Below are 19,400 nucleotides of genomic sequence, written 5' to 3'. Positions count from 1 at the left end.
CAACACATTTCTCAGCTAAAAATAGTAGTTTCATCAGGCTGTAAAAATAACTAACTCCTCCTGCTCTATATCACTAATACATGATCCAATCAGAGGACAGTAACCTACACACACCCCACCCGCAGGTACGACAACATGTGAGGGCATTTCAACCAATTGCAGATATTTAATGATACAGACCTTAAAGGAGGTGTGTACTGGTGCCGCCCATTGATGCGGATGTATAAATTAAGACATGCCATAAGCGGCCGAATTGGCAGTATATAAGACAGATCCAATCATTAATAATACAACATAATATATGCATGTATCTACATTCCATAGAATACAATATACAAATATAAGGGCTAAAAGCATGTCACAATTCATAGTATAAACAGATAGTATGTAAGCATTGGCATATTATCATAGTGGGCCGCATTAAAGGCTGAATTTACAATAGAAAAGACAGGTTAATGATACAACATAAAAAGTGCATTAGGTGGAATACAATACCAATAAAAAAGCTCAACGCATATCACAATACATATAAGAGAATAAATATTAGATAAAATAAACAGACATATAATCATATTAAATAAAATAAACAAAGATGTATAATCAAAATAGACCGCATACTACAGTAGCCAATCGAGGGACGTTGGAGACCCCCCCCCCCCCAAGGCGGAAGCAAGCAAAATAATCTTGTCCATACAAAACGAGAATAGCTCAAGCCACCCCAGGGGGGCGTATACCACCCACCGTCTGTTGATGGAAACCTAATATATATATCAGAAATAATATAATTCTGCAGGAGAGACCCACCGGACCTCTAGTCCCAGATCACTGAAAAACAGCTAGGTCTATGTTCAAATTAAGACCCGCAGGATTCAAACTCCTGAGTACATGAATCCAGTAGGTTTCTCTCTGCCTAAGCCTAGATAATCTATTATATAAATGAGATTTCGGGACAAATTTGATGGGAATAATGGAAAAACACCCACTGTCACAATTATGTTGCAAATTGCAGTGTCTAGGAACACTATGTTTTTTATAGTTATTTTTCATATTGCGTACATGCTCCGACCATCTGGTACTAAGTCTCCTACAGGTGCGGCCAACGTACTGTTTCCCACAAACACATGAAAGTAAATAAACCACATAATGCGAGGCACAAGATATATGACCAATGATGGAAAAACATTGTCCAGTCACATTAGATTTAAATGTCTCTTGCTTGTGTGTAATGCGAACACACAGCTTACATCTGACTCCACATCTATAAGGTAACAATCTCGACCCAATGGCAGTGGAACTCTCAGTTCTTTTATGTTTCACTATCTTACTAGGGGCCAAAATAGTCTTTTTAAATTGGGTGCTTTTTTAAAAACTATTTTCGGTTTGCTCCCTATTAAACTTCCCAGAATGGGATCCTTGTTCAAAATACCCCTATGTTTCGTGATGATTTGTTTTATTAAGTTATGATGACAATTAAATTGGTTAATAAATAAGGCATGATTCTCATTGATATTAGGTTCGATTTCATTCTTTTTGAGGAAATAATTATCCCTATTATCAAATTTTGCTCTTCTATAGATACTGTCTATAATATGAGAAGGATAATTCTTCTCATTGAACCTTTCTTTCAAGATCAGGCTTTGGGTCTCAAAATCCGCAAGTGTGCTACAATTGCGGCGAATGCGTTTAAACTGACCATAAGGCACATTCCGTTTCCACGGATAATAATGGTGACTTGTAAAGTCTAGATAACTGTTAAAGTCCACTGTCTTAAAATGAGTGGTACTTGTAACCTTCCCATTATCAAATTTAAGTGCAAGGTCCAAAAATACAGTGGTCACGTGATCTATAGAGCTGGTAAAGACAAGTCCCCTGTCGTTATGATTAAGATGTTCAACAAAATAGTTGGCGGAGGCTAAATCCCCCTTCCAAACAAAAATCAAATTGTCAATGTACCACCCATAGAATACCAGGTTTGCCCCATATGCAGGGTCATAGATATAAAATAGCTCAAAAGACCCCATAAAGAAATTAGCATAACTGGGGGCGAACCTGGTACCCATGGCAGTACCCTTGATTTGAAGAAAAAACTTGTTCTCAAACAAAAAATAATTGTGCCTAAGAATAAGATATAAGCTGTAAAATAAACTCACTTACTTAAAGGGACACTAAACCCAATTTTTTTATTTCGTGATTCAGATAGAGCATGCAATTTTAAGCAACTTTCTAATTTACTCCTATTAATTTTTCTTTGTTCTTTTGCTATCTTTATTTAAAAAGCAGGAATGTGATACATAGGAGCCGGTGTTCTGTCGAACTCCAATCTATCGAAAACTCCAATCTGACGTCACTTCAGGTATTTTCATACATCTGATTGGTCCGTGTTCAGTGAGTGACAGGATTCATAACCAATCAGATAGGCCCTGTAATCGCCTATCTTCACTATCTATTTGCCTCCGCCTGGGGGGCTCATTCCCAGAGATTTACTTGGGGTATATGCCAAAGAGTCTGCGGAGGCCCCCCAGAAAGAGGCAAAACAGATATTAAAATAAGTCACCGGAAGGGACATCATATTTTTTTTTTTGGTTGAGAACCTGGGTTATGCTTGCTTATTGGTGGGTAAATGTAAGCCTCCAATAAGCGGGCGCTATCCATGGTGCTAAACCTAAAATGGGCTGGCTGCTAAGATTTACATTCCTGGTTTTAAAATAAAGATAGCAAGAGAACGAAGAAAAATTGATAAAAGGAGTAAATTAGAAAGTTGCTTAAAATTCCATGCTCTATCTGAATCATGAAAGAACAAATCTGGGTTTAGTGTCCCTTTAATGATAATGTTTCATCAACTTAGTCTTCTATGGCAGCTGGCTGCGAGTATAGCAGCTGTCGCTGGGGCTGCCACATACTGGTGTGACTCCTTATCAGAATTGATTTTGGAGGAGACTCCTTTGGAGGAGATTCAAGATCGGATTAAGGGTTTGAAGTTGGCTAATTCTTTTATTTGCGACATTAATTTGCAAGTTGTTAGTCTGACTGCAAAGTCCTCAGGATTTGCTATTCTGTCTCGCAGGGCCTTATGGCTAAAGTCCTGGTCAGCGGACATGGTTTCTAAATCGAGACTTCTTTCTTTACCTTTTAAAGGAAAGTTTCTATTTGGTCCTGGTTTTGATTCCATTATATACACAGTGACTGATGGGAAGGGGGCCTTTCTTCCCCCAGGATAAGGTGGCTAGACTCAAGGGTCGTCGGTCTACTAATTTCTGTTCCTTTCACAACTTCAAAGGACAGAAATCTTCTTCTCCCTCCAAATTTGATCAGCCCAAGTGCTTTTGGAAGCCTAACCAGCCTTTGAACAAAATCAAGCAGTCAAGAAACCTTCTGAAAATAAGTCTGCATGAAGGGGCGGCCCCCAATCCAGGATCGGATCATGTAGGGGGCAGACTATCCTCTTTTCAAGTCGCTTGGATTCGCAAAGTTTCAAACCCTTGGGCAGTGGAAGTAGTCTTCCAAGGTTGCAAGATAGGTTTCAGGTCTTGCCCTCCAAGAGGCAGATTTCTCCTATTAAGACTGTCCTCAAATCCGGTGAAAAGAGAGGCATTCTTAAATTGTGTAAAGGACCTATCTTCCTTGGGAGTGACCGTCCCAGTCCCTCCCGCAGAACAGGGCTTAGGGTTTTATTTAAACCATATTGTTCCCAAGAAGGAGTGAACAGGTAGTCCTCTTCTGCATCTAAAGTGTTTCAACAAATTTCTCAAGGTTCTGTCCTTTCAAGATGGAGATCCATTGGTCCAGGAGGGTCAGTTCGTGACCACTATAGACCTGAAGGATGCATACCTAAATGTCCCTATTCACAAGGATCATTTTAAATTTCTTCTGATTGCCTTTCTAGACAAACACTTTCAATTTGTAACCCATCCTTTTGGTCTGGCTACAGTTCACATAATCTTTACAAAGGTTCTGGGGGCTCTTTAGCTTTGGCTCCATACCTGGACGATATCTTGGTTCAGCCTCCATCTTTTCATTTGGCAATATCTCACACGGATTAGCTGTTGTCTCTTCTTTGCTCTCACAGTGGAGGATTAAACCTGGAAAAGGGTTCCCTGGTACCCAATACCAGGGTCTGTTTTCTGGGGACAATCATAGATTCGGTCTCCATGAAGATCTTCCTGACATTTGAGTAGATCCAAACTTCTCTCTGCCTTTCTCTCCCTTCAATCCTCTGCACATCCTTCAGTGACGCAGTGCATGGAAGTAATTGGTCTCATTGTAGCCACCATGGTCATTTATTTATTTTGCTCGCTTCCATCTGAGACCTCTTTAACTATGTATGCTCAGACAATGGATTGGCAGTCATTCGGATCTTTCTCTGCAATTCGCCCTAGACAACCTCAAGAGAGAATACCTTTCTTGGTGGCTCTGTCAGGATCATCTGTCCCAAGGCATGTGCTTTTTGAGACTATCATGGGAGATTGTGACTACGGATGCCAGCCTTTAAGGCTAGGGAGCTGTTTGGGGTCCCTTAAGAGCTCAGGGAGGAATCCGTTCTTCCAATAAACATTCTGAATTGAAAGCAATTTTCAATGCTCTGGTACCGTGGGCTCAACGGAATTCTTTCCGATTTATCAGATTTCAATCGGACAACATAACATCGGTGGCTTATATAAACCATCAGGGAGAAACATGGGGTTCCCTGGCTATGAAGGTGGTCTCTCGCATCCTTCAGTGGGCGGAGTCCCACAATTGTCACATTTCGGCCATTAATATCCCTGGGTGTAGACAACTGGGAAGCGGACTATCTGAGCAGACAGACGTTCCATCCTGGGGAGTGGGCTCTCCATCCGAAAGTGTTCTTGGAGATAACCCTCAGGTGGGTTGTTCCAGAAATAGACCTCATGGCTTCTCATCTAAATTCCAAATTGCCCAGATATGGGTCCAGAGCGAGGAACCCTCAGGTAGTGCTAGTGGATTAGTTAGCAGTTCAATGGGAGTTCAGTCTGATCCATCTGTTTCCTCCATTTGCCCTTCTTCCCAGAGTCATAGCCTGCATCAAACAGGAGCAGGCCTCGTGATTATAATTGCTCCAGCCTGGCCTCGCAGGACTTGGTTTGTGGATCTACATGGAGGTTGCCGCTGTAGCATATTCCAATGAAGTGGTTCTGCAGTCTTTTTGATGTTCTAGTGTACAGTGCAAAGTGGGTGTAGGAAGTATGCTTCAAAGAATTGGGTATTGGATTTTCCTTTTTTTTTTGTGAGGAAGAATATGTCACTGTCTAGTTGTGCCAGTTTTTTCATTAGGGTTTTGAGCTTAATTTGAGTGTGGTACATTGTGGTATCTTCCATGTTGATGGGGATAAAGATCAGTACTGCGTGTTCAAATTAAAGTAAAACTCCTTTTGTAAGAAAATATCAAGAGATGTACAGGTGATACCTTTAATAGCTCACTAATAGTGGATACAGTTGCTTTTATTCTGATGTACAAATGAAGCGCAGTCATATTTATATACAGTATACAGGGTAAGGCATATGCATTTAATAATGACATATGTAAAGCATGAATATTTTGTAGTTTTATGGTCCGCTTATTTAGGAGGTCTGTGGCTTCTTTAATAAAAATGGCTGTTTATTTTACCAAATGTTTCAGAATATTTTCTACGTAGCTAGAAATGTTTTATCGTGTGTCAATTCTGGACTGGGATAATATCCCCTACCCAGTGAAGACAGAAAGCCTCTTCACACATAAGTTACACCATCAGAGACATGGTACAATGACTCTCATGACTGGGAAACAGTCATACCTGGTTACATTTTGTTAAAACGTAGTAGGAAAAAAAGGGGGGGGTTACTCTGTACGTGAAAGAACATATTAAAGTAGCTGAAATTGTAGAAACCATTGACAATGTAGAAAGTGTTTGGTTATCTATAGAAAGTGACGTTAAACAGGTGTTTAGAATAGGGGTAGTATATAGACCTCCATTACAAGATAAAGCATCAGATCATTTATTAATTGATGAAATAGCCAAAATTACAATGAAGGGCAATGTTATAGTAGTGGGGGACTTTAATATGCCTGATGTAGACTGGGAAGTACCTGTTGCTAAATCAACTAGAAGTTAATATATTCTGGAATCTTTACAAGGGGAATATGTTGAACAACTAGTAAAAGAACCAACACGTAAAGGAACTATATTAGATTTAGTACTTACAAACAGTGATATAGTATTTGAAGTGTATGTGGATGAGAACTTAGGCTCTAGTGATCATCAGTCTGTATGGTTTAATATTCAGGCAACGCTACTGTGCAACCATAGTAGAACAAAAGTTTTAGATTTTAGAAAGACTGATTTTTCTTATGGGCAAATACCTACATTAATCTCTAAAAGGGATGACACAGATTACAGGAGTACAAGAACAGTGAGAATATTTTAAAAATGATATTCTAAATGCAACTAAACACTGTATTAGGCTTGATGTAAAAAAAAAAAAAATGGTTTTCAAGACAAGTAGCACATGCAGTTAAGACAAAAAAAACAGTTTATAAAAAATTCAAACTCACAGGCTCTGAAGAGGATAAGGAAAAATGGAGAACCAGTAAGGCCAGTCAAATAGTTGGTTACATTGGGAGAGGTATATAAATAGCAAGGTTCTTATGCCACATTACAGATCATTAGTTAGACCAAATCTGGTGTAGAGTTCTGGAGTTCAGAAAGATATAAATAAACTAGAAGCTGCCCAAAAGAGGGCTACTAAAATGGTAAACGGTCTAAAATATAAAATCTACAAAGAAAGATTCCATGACCTAAATATGTATAGTTTATAGCAGTGTTTCCCAAACCCAGTCCTCAGGACCCTTACTCAGGCCAGATATTCATTAACTAGAGCACAGGTGAAGTAATCAGCTGATCATTAACCATGGTTACTAACCTGCTCTCACCCATCAGCTGATTATTTCACCTGTGCTCTAGTTAAGATATAATGAATATCTGGCCTGAGTAAGGGTCCTGAGGACTGGATGTGGCAAACACTGGTTTAGAGGATAGAAGGGAAGGAGGTGACATGATTGAAACCTTCAAATATATTAAGGGAGTTAATAAAGTAGAAGCTGGAAGCATTTTCCACAAAAAACATGCCAAAACAAGGGGTCACAATCTAAAGTAGCAGATTCAGGAGAAATGTGAGGAAGCTTTTTCTCCAACATAGGTGTGTCCGGTCCACGGCGTCATCCTTACTTGTGGGATATTCTCCTCCCCAACAGGAAATGGCAAAGAGCCCAGCAAAGCTGGTCACATGATCCCTCCTAGGCTCCGCCTTCCCCAGTCATTCTCTTTGCCGTTGTACAGGCAACATCTCCACGGAGATGGCTTAGAGTTTTTTAGTGTTTAACTGTAGTTTTTATTATTCAATCAAGAGTTTGTTATTTTAAAATAGTGCTGGTATGTACTATTTACTCTGAAACAGAAAAGAGATGAAGATTTCTGTTTGTAAGAGGAAAATGATTTTAGCAACCGTTACTAAAATCGATGGCTGTTTCCACACAGGACTGTTGAGAGGAATTAACTTCAGTTGGGGGAAACAGGGAGCAGACTTTTGCTGCTTGAGGTATGACACATTTCTAACAAGACGATGTAATGCTGGAAGCTGTCATTTTCCCTATGGGATCCGGTAAGCCATTTTTATTACATGAAGAGAAAAAAGGGCTTCACAAGGGCTTTTAAGACTGTAGACATTTTCTGGGCTAAAACGATTTATATATAAGCATATTTTATACTCCATAGCCTTGAGGAATTATTTTAATCTTGGGAACTATGTAAAATAACCGGCAGGCACTGTATTGGACACCTTATTCTCTAGGGGCTTTCCCTAATCATAGGCAGAGTCTCATTTTCGCGCCTCTATTGCGCACTTGTTTTTGGGAAGCATGACATGCAGATGCATGTGTGAGGAGCTCTGATACATAGAAAAGACTTTCTGAAGGCGTCATTTGGTATCGTATTCCCCTTTGGGCTTGGTTGGGTCTCAGCAAAGCAGATACCAGGGACTGTAAAGGGGTTAAATATAAAAACGGCTCCGGTTCCGTTATTTTAAGGGTTAAAGCTTCCAAATTTGGTGTGCAATACTTTTAAGGCTTTAAGACACTGTGGTGAAATTTTGGTGAATTTTGAACAATTCCTTCATACTTTTTCACATATGCAGTAATAAAGTGTGTTCAGTTTAAAATTTAAAGTGACAGTAACGGTTTTATTTTAAAACGTTTTTTGTACTTTGTTATCAAGTTTATGCCTGTTTAACATGTCTGAACTACCAGATAGACTGTGTTCTGTATGTGGGGAAGCCAAGGTTCCTTCTCATTTAAATAGATGTGATTTATGTGACACAAAATTTAGAGAAAATGATGCCCAAGATGATTCCTCAAGTGAGGGGAGTAAGCATGGTACTGCATCATCCCCTCCTTCGTCTACACCAGTCTTGCCCACACAGGAGGCCCCTAGTACATCTAGTGCGCCAATACTCCTTACTATGCAACAATTAACGGCTGTAATGGATAATTCTATCAAAAACATTTTAGCCAAAATGCCCACTTATCAGCAAAAGCGCGACTGCTCTGTTTTAGAAAATACTGAAGAGCATGAGGACGCTGATGATATTGGTTCTGAAGTGCCCCTACACCAGTCTGAGGGGGCCAGGGAGGTTTTGTCTGAGGGAGAAATTTCAGATTCAGGGAAAATTTCTCAACAAGCTGAACCTGATGTGATTACATTTAAATTTAAATTGGAACATCTCCGCGCTCTGCTTAAGGAGGTGTTATCTACTCTGGATGATTGTGAGAATTTGGTCATTCCAGAGAAATTATGTAAAATGGACAAGTTCCTAGAGGTCCCGGGGCCCCCCGAAGCTTTTCCTATACCCAAGCGGGTGGCGGACATTGTAAATAAAGAATGGGAAAGGCCCGGTATACCTTTCGTCCCTCCCCCCATATTTAAGAAATTGTTTCCTATGGTCGACCCCAGAAAGGACTTATGGCAGACAGTCCCCAAGGTCGAGGGGGCGGTTTCTACTCTAAACAAACGCACCACTATACCCATAGAAGATAGTTGTGCTTTCAAAGATCCTATGGATAAAAAATTAGAGGGTTTGCTTAAAAAGATGTTTGTTCAGCAAGGTTACCTTCTACAACCAATTTCATGCATTGTTCCTGTCACTACAGCAGCGTGTTTCTGGTTCGATGAACTAGAAAAGGCGCTCAATAATAATTCTTCTTCTTATGAGGAGATTATGGACAGAATTCATGCTCTCAAATTGGCTAATTCTTTCACCCTAGACGCCACTTTGCAATTGGCTAGGTTAGCGGCGAAAAATTCTGGTTAAAATCTTGGTCAGCGGATGCGTCTTCCAAGAACAAATTGCTTAACATTCCTTTCAAGGGGAAAACGCTGTTTGGCCCTGACTTGAAAGAGATTATCTCTGATATCACTGGGGGCAAGGGCCACGCCCTTCCTCAGGATAGGTCTTTCAAAGCCAAAAATAAACCTAATTTTCGTCCCTTTCGCAGAAACGGACCAGCCCCAAGTGCTACGTCCTCTAAGCAAGAGGGTAATACTTCTCAAGCCAAGCCAGCCTGGAGGCCAATGCAAGGCTGGAACAAAGGAAAGCAGGCCAAGAAACCTGCCACTGCTACCAAGACAGCATGAGATGTTGGCCCCCGATCCGGGACCGGATCTGGTGGGGGGCAGACTCTCTCTCTTCGCTCAGGCTTGGGCAAGAGATGTTCTGGATCCTTGGGCACTAGAAATAGTCTCCCAAGGTTATCTTCTGGAATTCAAGGGACTTCCCCCAAGGGGGAGGTTCCACAGGTCTCAATTGTCTTCAGACCTCATAAAAAAAACAGGCATTCTTACATTGTGTAGAAGACCTGTTAAAAATGGGAGTGATTCATCCTGTTCCATTAGGAGAACAAGGAATGGGGTTCTACTCCAATCTGTTCGTAGTTCCCAAAAAAGAGGGAACATTCAGACCAATCTTAGATCTCAAGATCCTAAACAAGTTTCTCAAGGTTCCATCGTTCAAAATGGAAACCATTCGAACAATTCTTCCTTCCATCCAGGAAGGTCAATTCATGACCACGGTGGATTTAAAGGATGCGTATCTACATATTCCTATCCACAAGGAACATCATCGGTTCCTAAGGTTCGCATTCCTGGACAAGCATTACCAGTTTGTGGCACTTCCGTTCGGATTAGCCACTGCTCCAAGAATTTTCACAAAGGTACTAGGGTCCCTTCTAGCGGTGCTAAGACCAAGGGGCATTGCAGTAGTACCTTACTTGGACGACATTCTGATTCAAGCGTCGTCCCTTCCACAAGCAAAGGCTCACATGGACATTGTCCTGGCCTTTCTCAGATCTCACGGGTGGAAAGTGAACGTAGAAAAGAGTTCGCTATCTCCGTCAACAAGGGTTCCCTTCTTGGGAACAATAATAGACTCCTTAGAAATGAGGATTTTTCTGACAGAGGCCAGAAAATCAAAACTTCTAAACTCTTGTCAAATACTTCATTCTGTTCCTCTTCCTTCCATAGCGCAGTGCATGGAAGTAATAGGTTTGATGGTAGCGGCAATGGACATAGTTCCTTTTGCGCGAATTCATCTAAGACCATTACAACTGTGCATGCTCAGTCAGTGGAATGGGGACTATACAGACTTGTCTCCGACGATACAAGTAGATCAGAGGACCAGAGATTCACTCCGTTGGTGGCTGTCCCTGGACAACCTGTCACAGGGGATGAGCTTCCGCAGACCAGAGTGGGTCATTGTCACGACCGACGCCAGTCTGGTGGGCTCGGGCGCGGTCTGGGGACCCCTGAAAGCTCAGGGTCTTTGGTCTCGGGAAGAATCTCTTCTCCCGATAAATATTCTGGAACTGAGAGCGATATTCAATGCTCTCAAGGCTTGGCCTCAGCTAGCAAAGGCCAAGTTCATACGGTTTCAATCAGACAACATGACGACTGTTGCGTACATCAACCATCAGGGGGGAACAAGGAGTTCCCTGGCGATGGAAGAATTGACCAAAATCATTCAATGGGCGGAGACTCACTCCTGCCACTTGTCTGCAATCCACATCCCAGGAGTGGAAAATTGGGAAGCGGATTTTCTGAGTCGTCAGACATTTCATCCGGGGGAGTGGGAACTCCATCCGGAAATCTTTGCCCAAATTACTCAATTGTGGGGCATTCCAGACATGGATCTGATGGCCTCTCGTCAGAACTTCAAGGTTCCTTGCTACGGGTCCAGATCCAGGGATCCCAAGGCGACTCTAGTAGATGCACTAGTAGCACCTTGGACCTTCAAACTAGCTTATGTATTCCCGCCGTTTCCTCTCATCCCCAGGCTGGTAGCCAGGATCAATCAGGAGAGGGCATCGGTGATCTTGATAGCTCCTGCGTGGCCACGCAGGACTTGGTATGCAGACTTGGTGAATATGTCATCGGCTCCACCATGGAAGCTACCTTTGAGACGAGACCTTCTTGTTCAAGGTCCGTTCGAACATCCGAATCTGGTCTCACTCCAACTGACTGCTTGGAGATTGAACGCTTGATCTTATCAAAGCGAGGGTTCTCAGATTCTGTCATTGATACTCTTGTTCAGGCCAGAAAGCCTGTAACTAGAAAAATCTACCACAAAATATGGAAAAAATATATCTGTTGGTGTGAGTCTAAAGGATTCCCTTGGGACAAGGTAAAAATTCCTAAGATTCTATCCTTTCTTCAAGAAGGTTTGGAGAAAGGATTATCTGCAAGTTCTTTGAAGGGACAGATTTCTGCCTTGTCTGTGTTACTTCACAAAAAGCTGGCAGCTGTGCCAGATGTTCAAGCCTTTGTTCAGGCTCTGGTTAGAATCAAGCCTGTTTACAAACATTTGACTCCTCCTTGGAGTCTCAATTTAGTTCTTTCAGTTCTTCAGGGGGTTCCGTTTGAACCCTTACATTCCGTTGATATTAAGTTATTATCTTGGAAAGTTTTGTTTTTGGTTGCAATTTCTTCTGCTAGAAGAGTTTCAGAATTATCTGCTCTGCAGTGTTCTCCTCCTTATCTGGTGTTCCATGCAGATAAGGTGGTTTTACGTACTAAACCTGGTTTTCTTCCGAAAGTTGTTTCTAACAAAAACATTAACCAGGAGATAGTCGTGCCTTCTTTGTGTCCGAATCCAGTTTCAAAGAAGGAACGTTTGTTGCACAATTTGGATGTAGTTCGTGCTCTAAAATTCTATTTAGATGCTACAAAGGATTTTAGACAAACATCTTCTTTGTTTGTTGTTTAGTCTGGTAAAAGGAGAGGTCAAAAAGCAACTTCTACCTCTCTCTCTTTTTGGATTAAAAGCATCATCAGATTGGCTTACGAGACTGCCGGACGGCAGCCTCCTGAAAGAATCACAGCTCATTCTACTAGGGCTGTGGCTTCCACATGGGCCTTCAAGAACGAGGCTTCTGTTGATCAGATATGTAAGGCAGCGACTTGGTCTTCACTGCACACTTTTACTAAATTTTACAAATTTGATACTTTTGCTTCTTCTGAGGCTATTTTTGGGAGAAAGGTTTTGCAAGCCGTGGTGCCTTCCATCTAGGTGACCTGATTTGCTCCCTCCCTTCATCCGTGTCCTAAAGCTTTGGTATTGGTTCCCACAAGTAAGGATGACGCCGTGGACCGGACACACCTATGTTGGAGAAAACAGAATTTATGTTTACCTGATAAATTACTTTCTCCAACGGTGTGTCCGGTCCACGGCCCGCCCTGGTTTTTTAATCAGGTCTGATAATTTATTTTCTTTAACTACAGTCACCACGGTATCATATGATTTCTCCTATGCAAATATTCCTCCTTTACGTCGGTCGAATGACTGGGGAAGGCGGAGCCTAGGAGGGATCATGTGACCAGCTTTGCTGGGCTCTTTGCCATTTCCTGTTGGGGAGGAGAATATCCCACAAGTAAGGATGACGCCGTGGACCGGACACACCGTTGGAGAAAGTAATTTATCAGGTAAACATAAATTCTGTTTTTTTACAGAACATGCATAAGGCTATCCTAAGATAAAAAGTACGGTAATATGGGTAGACTTGATGGGACTATGTTTCTGTGTTTCTATCGTCCTGCACTTTGTTTGTTTACCACTTTGTTAAACAAGTAATCATATCCAGGAATCACAAACATATTCACACATCCCTGTGAAACATTTACCAAAGCTCTTACCATAAAACTACAAAACAAATGATCCTTACCCTATGTACTGTATATAAATATGACTGAGCTTCATTTGTACATCAGAATGCCTGACAACAGGACCTCAGTGTCCTTCACTATTAGTGAGCTATTAAAGGTATCACCTATACGTCTCTCTTTTTCTCACACAATGATTTTTACTTTTTTGTTTTAATAATTTTTATTGAGGTTCCATTAAGGGCTTACAAGATTAAATATATCAATCAGAAAAAAAAATACAGAGAAATTAAATCAGAAGTTACATAAAGTAAAATAACAGTACGTATAGAATACAAAGTCATATGACAGAAGTATGCATATTACTCGCCCTCACACTCTAAATTAGACCGCTTTTGGGACTCAAAAAGTGAACCTCATTTTTTTTTTCTTTAACAGAATAAAACTGACATAGCTGAATTTAAAACTAATATGAATAAACTTATGTATCTAGGTGAGAGTGTAATAAAGTATTTGAAAACTAAGTGTAATATAAATACGATCTTGCTGTAGAGTTCCTCAAAAATCCAAGTTTAAAGTGTACACTCTATTAAATAAAAGACTAACACTCTGATCATCAAAAGTTTACTCACTGGGTGCATCTTTAGCCCAAGCTTTCTGCTTAAAAGATAAAATATCATAAATCCACTGCTGAATAAGATATATGGAGGCTAGGCTATGGGGAGGGACATAAATAAAAAGGAAAAAACAATAGTTATAAGGAGATGATATAAGAGATATCAAGGCAGGTATTGTAAAACATTGTATGCAAATACTTATTGCCACTAGGGTATGGGCCCTATACCCATCGGCAGCCACAAATGTAAGAGAACGTAGCCTGCTACTGAATAAGTGGATATGCAGATATGTGCAATCTCCTAATAAAAATATTTGATGGACAATACTGTATTCCGTCATCCCATTTAACTAATCTAAGCAATATGCCAGCAAGAACAACAGAATAAGCCATGTCATGAATATAGTTGAGGGACCTACTGTATATAAAAATAGATCTATTTCAATACACATCGCATAGCATAATATTATAGTCAGTTTTAATTAAATAGAGAGTACAATAGCGGTATTTTGGGAGGAAGACCGTGAAAAATACCCAAAGCCAGATTTACCATGCTTGAGTATATTAATGGATTGGGGGGGTAGGAGCATAAATGAAATAACTAGGCAGCATAGGTGTGGGACTTAATATTAGGCAGACATGACCTAAATGGGTTATTGTATAGATTCTAAGTTTAATAAATGCTCCACAGAGATCATGTACCTATTATGAATAGGAGATTACTCCTGATACTGGAACTGGGATTAACAATAAACATGATCATATAAATAATAGCATCCCACTAGCTATAGTTACCGTTAACCTACAACACTGAACAGTTATAAGCCACATAATGTCTACACTTCACAGGTACTTAGATTAGCATGTACTGTAATGTGTAAAATATATATATATATATATATATATATATATATATATATATATATATATATATATATATATATATATATTCAATTAAAGTGAAAACCACGTTTGTACCTGAAATTATCTAGGCTGACTAAACTGGTGCCCTTAAATATAGTATTGTAACCAGGCCGCATAGTTATGCCTTTTAAGTGTCTAAACAATGTATGCTCTAAGGTTATCAAGGAACACACTTCGTAACATCTTAGTATAAATGTAAAGGTAGTACCCAGCTGTGTTAGTGGGTAGGTTTCTGGAATGGGCTAGCAATCTTAGATTTATTGTAGAAATTAGACAAAACACATTATAGGAGTGAACCTTTTGATATGAGTTATATCTGTAACCCTACACAATATCTTGTGAACATTTCGGGAAATAGTCAAGACACAAATGGGAGTAATACATAAACAAAACAGTTTCTACAGTTTGCCTTACTAAATGTAATACAACTTGTAAGTATAGGACTCATTAATAAAGAAAACCTTAAAAACAGAACTGATACATTAACTGTTCCAATTACTACTATTTACTGTTTCAAATTAGTGGATCTTCATTCCTAATAATATCATTATTCCAACTAATATTATAAACTAAAAAACACTAGGCATATATTAGTTACAGGCACGAAATTTCTACTAGTAGTCAGCTTTAGTTGTCAGTAACAGCATATGGTGAGCAAGTATAAGTACTTATATATTAACAATCTATTAACTATCAGCTAGATTACGAGTTTTGCATTATGAGTGAAAAAGCATTGTTATGCTTCATAACGCAGCTTTTTCCCTAACGCCACTATTACAAGTCTTGTAGGTAAAGGTGTACCGCACACCTTTTTGGCCGTCATGCAACGTCAGTACCGCACTTTTAAAAAAAAGTCATTTTACAATGGCACTCCAATAGCACTGGTATTACGAGTTTTGCGGGGAGGCCAAAAAGTGAGCGGTACACTCTATAACCACAAGATCTGTACCGCCATCTAAAGTCAGTAGTTATGAGATTTACGTTACAAAGCTGTACCATAAAACGCATAACTAAACTGTCACAAAGTACACTAACACCCATAAACTACCTATTAACCCCTAAACCGAGGCCCTCCCGCATCGCAAACACTATAATACATTTATTAACCCCTATTCCAACGCTCCCCGACATTGTCGCCACTATAATAAACCTATTAACCCCTAAACCGCCACCCTCCCGCATTGCAAACACTATTTAAATATTAACTCCTAATCTGCCGTCTGCCCACACCGCCGCTATAATAAACCTATTAACCACTAAACTGCAAGCCCCCCACAACGAAATATACTAAATTAAACTATTAACCCCTAAACCTCTGGCTTCCCACATCACTTCATAAATATATTAACCCCTAACCCTAACTTAACCCTAACACCCCCTAACTTAAATATAATTAAAATAAATTTAAATAAACCTTACAATTATTACCTAAATAATTCCTATTTAAAACTAAATGCATACTTACCTATAAATTAAAACCTAAGCTAGCTACAAAATAACTAATAGTTATAATATTGTAGCTATCTTAGGTTTTATTTTTATCTCACAGGTAAGTTTGTATTTATTTTAACTAAGTAGACTAGTTATTTAATAGTTATCAACTATTTACTAACTACCTAGTTAAAATAAATACAAAGTTACCTGTAAAAGAAAACCTAACATTACAATAAAATAAATTAAATTAATAAAATACAATTATTTTAATTACAAAAAAAATAAACTCTAAATTACACAAAATAAAAAATGAAATTCTCAAAAATAAAAACGAATTACTGCTAATCTAATAGCCCTATCAAAATAAAAAGCCCCCCCCCCAAATAAAAACAAAAACTCTAGCCTACACTAAACTGCCAATAGCCCTTAAAAGGGCCTTTTGTGGGGTATTGCCCCAAAGATAATAGCTCTTTTACCTGTAAAAACAAAAAATACAAACACCCCCCCAACAGTAAAACCCACCACCCACACAACCAAACCCCCCCCCCAAATAAAATTATATCTAAATAAACTAGGGCTGCAACTAACGATTATTTTCATAATCGATTAATCGGCCGATTATTTTTTCGATTAATCGACTAATCGGATAAAAAGAGAATCAATAATAGTTTTCTATGTTTTAAATAAAATCCACATGATGAGTGTTACAAATATAAACTTCAGACTAAAACTTTACATTAACACAACTGTTTCTTCAATTTTTAAGCAGCAGAGCACAGTTTTATAATCAAACAAAACCAAACCACAAACTGTTTGAAAAGAGGTAGAACTAGAAAGAGTTAGACTATCACTGTTAATAACATTCTGTTATTCACTCTTTCAGAAACTTTGCATTGAAATTCAAACATCTCAACCTGTCCACATGCTTCTGGCTAAGGCTGGTTCTCTGTTTGCAGCTATATTTCCTGCAGCAGAGAAAAGGCTGTTGAGGTGTATAAGTAGGGTTTTGCCAATTTCACCAAAGTGGGATATTTCTTTGTTAGCTCTTCACCAATGCTAAGTGTTTTCTACCTTGGCAAGGGGCCTCTCAATAAAGTAACCCTTGACTTCATTGTAACATAAAAATATCTTGAATATCTATATGCAATGGTAAATAACCAGCTATAAGGTTAGGGGAAATATCTAGTCACCTCTAAAAATAACGAATATATACTTATAAAAGGTTGAATCTGGTACATATTATCACAATTTATTAAAAATATAAAAAAACAATAAAAAACAAAATCAAAAGCGGTAAGGACTGTATATCAATAACAGGACAAAGCCTTACACATTAATTTATACAGTACATATAATCAGCAATAGCAAGCAATACGCTAATAATTGTGCAAACAGATAATAGTGCACATCAATTTAAATAACTCCCATCAATCTAGGTGCAAGGTGTAAACAACAAGCTTGGCACTATATCATGAAAAGCATATTTCCAAATCACCAGATTTAATATAAACAATACAAATGATGACTGTTATATCTGGGTTGCACATAAGCCAGGGGTAGTTGTAAACGTATACTGTCCTGAAAAAGTAAAAAGTAAGCGTCTGTAGATGTCCTTTAGGCTAAGGACATAACCATAAAACACAATACCATATGCAGGAGCTCATTATAGTGAAGCAGCTGGTGTTGTGCACAGACCAACTAATTGCAAACCGATTAATCGATTATGAGATTCGTTGACAACTATTTTCATAATCGATTATTATCGATTATGACGATTAGTTGTTGCAGCTCTAAAATAAACCTAAGCTAACCATTGCCCTGAAAAGGGCATTTGGATGGGCATTGCCCTTAAAAGGGCATATAGCTCTTTTACGGTGCCCAAACCCTAAGCTAAAAATGAAACCCACCCAATAAACCCTTAAAAAAACCTAACACTAGCCCCCCGACGATCCACTTAGTTTTCAAAAACCGGACATCCATCCTCATCCAGGCGGCAGAAGTCTTCATCCAAGCGGGAAGAAGTCCTCATCGAAGCCGGTAGAAGTCTTCATCCAGACAGCACCTTTCTATCTTCATCCATCCGGCACGGAGCGAGTCCATCTTCAAGACATCCGGCGAGGAGTATCCTCTTCTTCCGATCGTTGCTGGAAAATGAAGTTCACTTCAAGTGACGTCATCCAAGATGGCGTCCCTTACATTCTGATTGGCTGATAGAATTATATCAGCCAATAGGAATTAAAGGGGAAAAAATCCTATTGGCTGATCCAATCAGCCAATAGGATTGAGCTCACATTATATTGGCTGATTGGAATTTTAGGTTTCAGTGTAAGGCAGGTAAGGTTTTATTTTACAGGTAACCTTGTATTTATTTTAAGTAGGTAGCTAGTAAATAGTTAATAACTATTTAATGACTAGTCTACCTAGTTAAAATAAATACAAACTTACCTGTGAAGTAAAAATAAATCCTAAAATAGATACAATATAACTATTAGTTATTTTGTAGCAAGCTTAGGTTTTATTTCATAGGTAAGTATGTATTTAGTTTTAAATAGGAATTATTTAGGTAATAATTGTAAGTTTTATTTAGCTTTATTTTAATTATATTAAAGTTAGGGGGTGTTAGGGTTAGGGTTACATTAGGTTTAGGGGTTACTATATTTATGTAGTGTTAGTGATGTGTGAGGCCATAGGTTTAGGGGTTAATAACTGTAATTTAGGTGGCGGCGATGTTAGGGGCGGCAGATTAGGGGTTAATAACATTATGTAGGTGGCGGCGATGTTGGGGGGAGCAGATTAGGGGTTAATAACATTACGTAGGTTGCGGCAATGTCGGGGGTGAAAGATTAGGGGTGTTTAGACATTTTTTTATGTTAGGATGTTAGGTTTAAACATAACTTTTTCTTTCCCCATAAACATCAATGGGGTTGCGTTACGGAGCTGTTGTTTCCGCGATTGCAGGTGTTAGGCTTTTTTTTTGCCGGCTCTCCCCATTGATGTCTATGGGGAAATCATGCACGAGCACGTCAAAGCAGCGTTTTTATTTGGGTGAGGTATGGAGCTCAATGCCACCATATCGCCCGCACAAGCCGGGTTTTTTAAAACCTGTAATAGCAGTGCTATAAGGAGGTGAAATAAAGACGCTTTTGTGGGGGTCGTTAATTTGCCTATTGCACTTAAAACTCATAATCTAGCTGTATGATAGGTAGAATAGAAATAACTGCTCTACTAGT

At 39.2% G+C, this 19,400-nt stretch overlaps 1 protein-coding gene across 1 annotated transcript in view; it reads left to right on the top strand.

The window, feature by feature from the left end:
• The window catches only part of LIN52 (lin-52 DREAM MuvB core complex component), a 325,267-nt gene that overhangs the window by 38,612 nt on the left and 267,255 nt on the right, over positions 1-19,400 (top strand). The window lies entirely within an intron of this gene.

This window comes from Bombina bombina, chromosome 1 (assembly GCF_027579735.1).
Source record: "Bombina bombina isolate aBomBom1 chromosome 1, aBomBom1.pri, whole genome shotgun sequence".
Classification (NCBI taxonomy): Eukaryota; Metazoa; Chordata; class Amphibia; order Anura; family Bombinatoridae; genus Bombina; species Bombina bombina.
The sequence above is the reverse complement of the archived record's forward strand: the minus strand, read 5'-3'. Positions and strand labels throughout refer to the sequence as shown.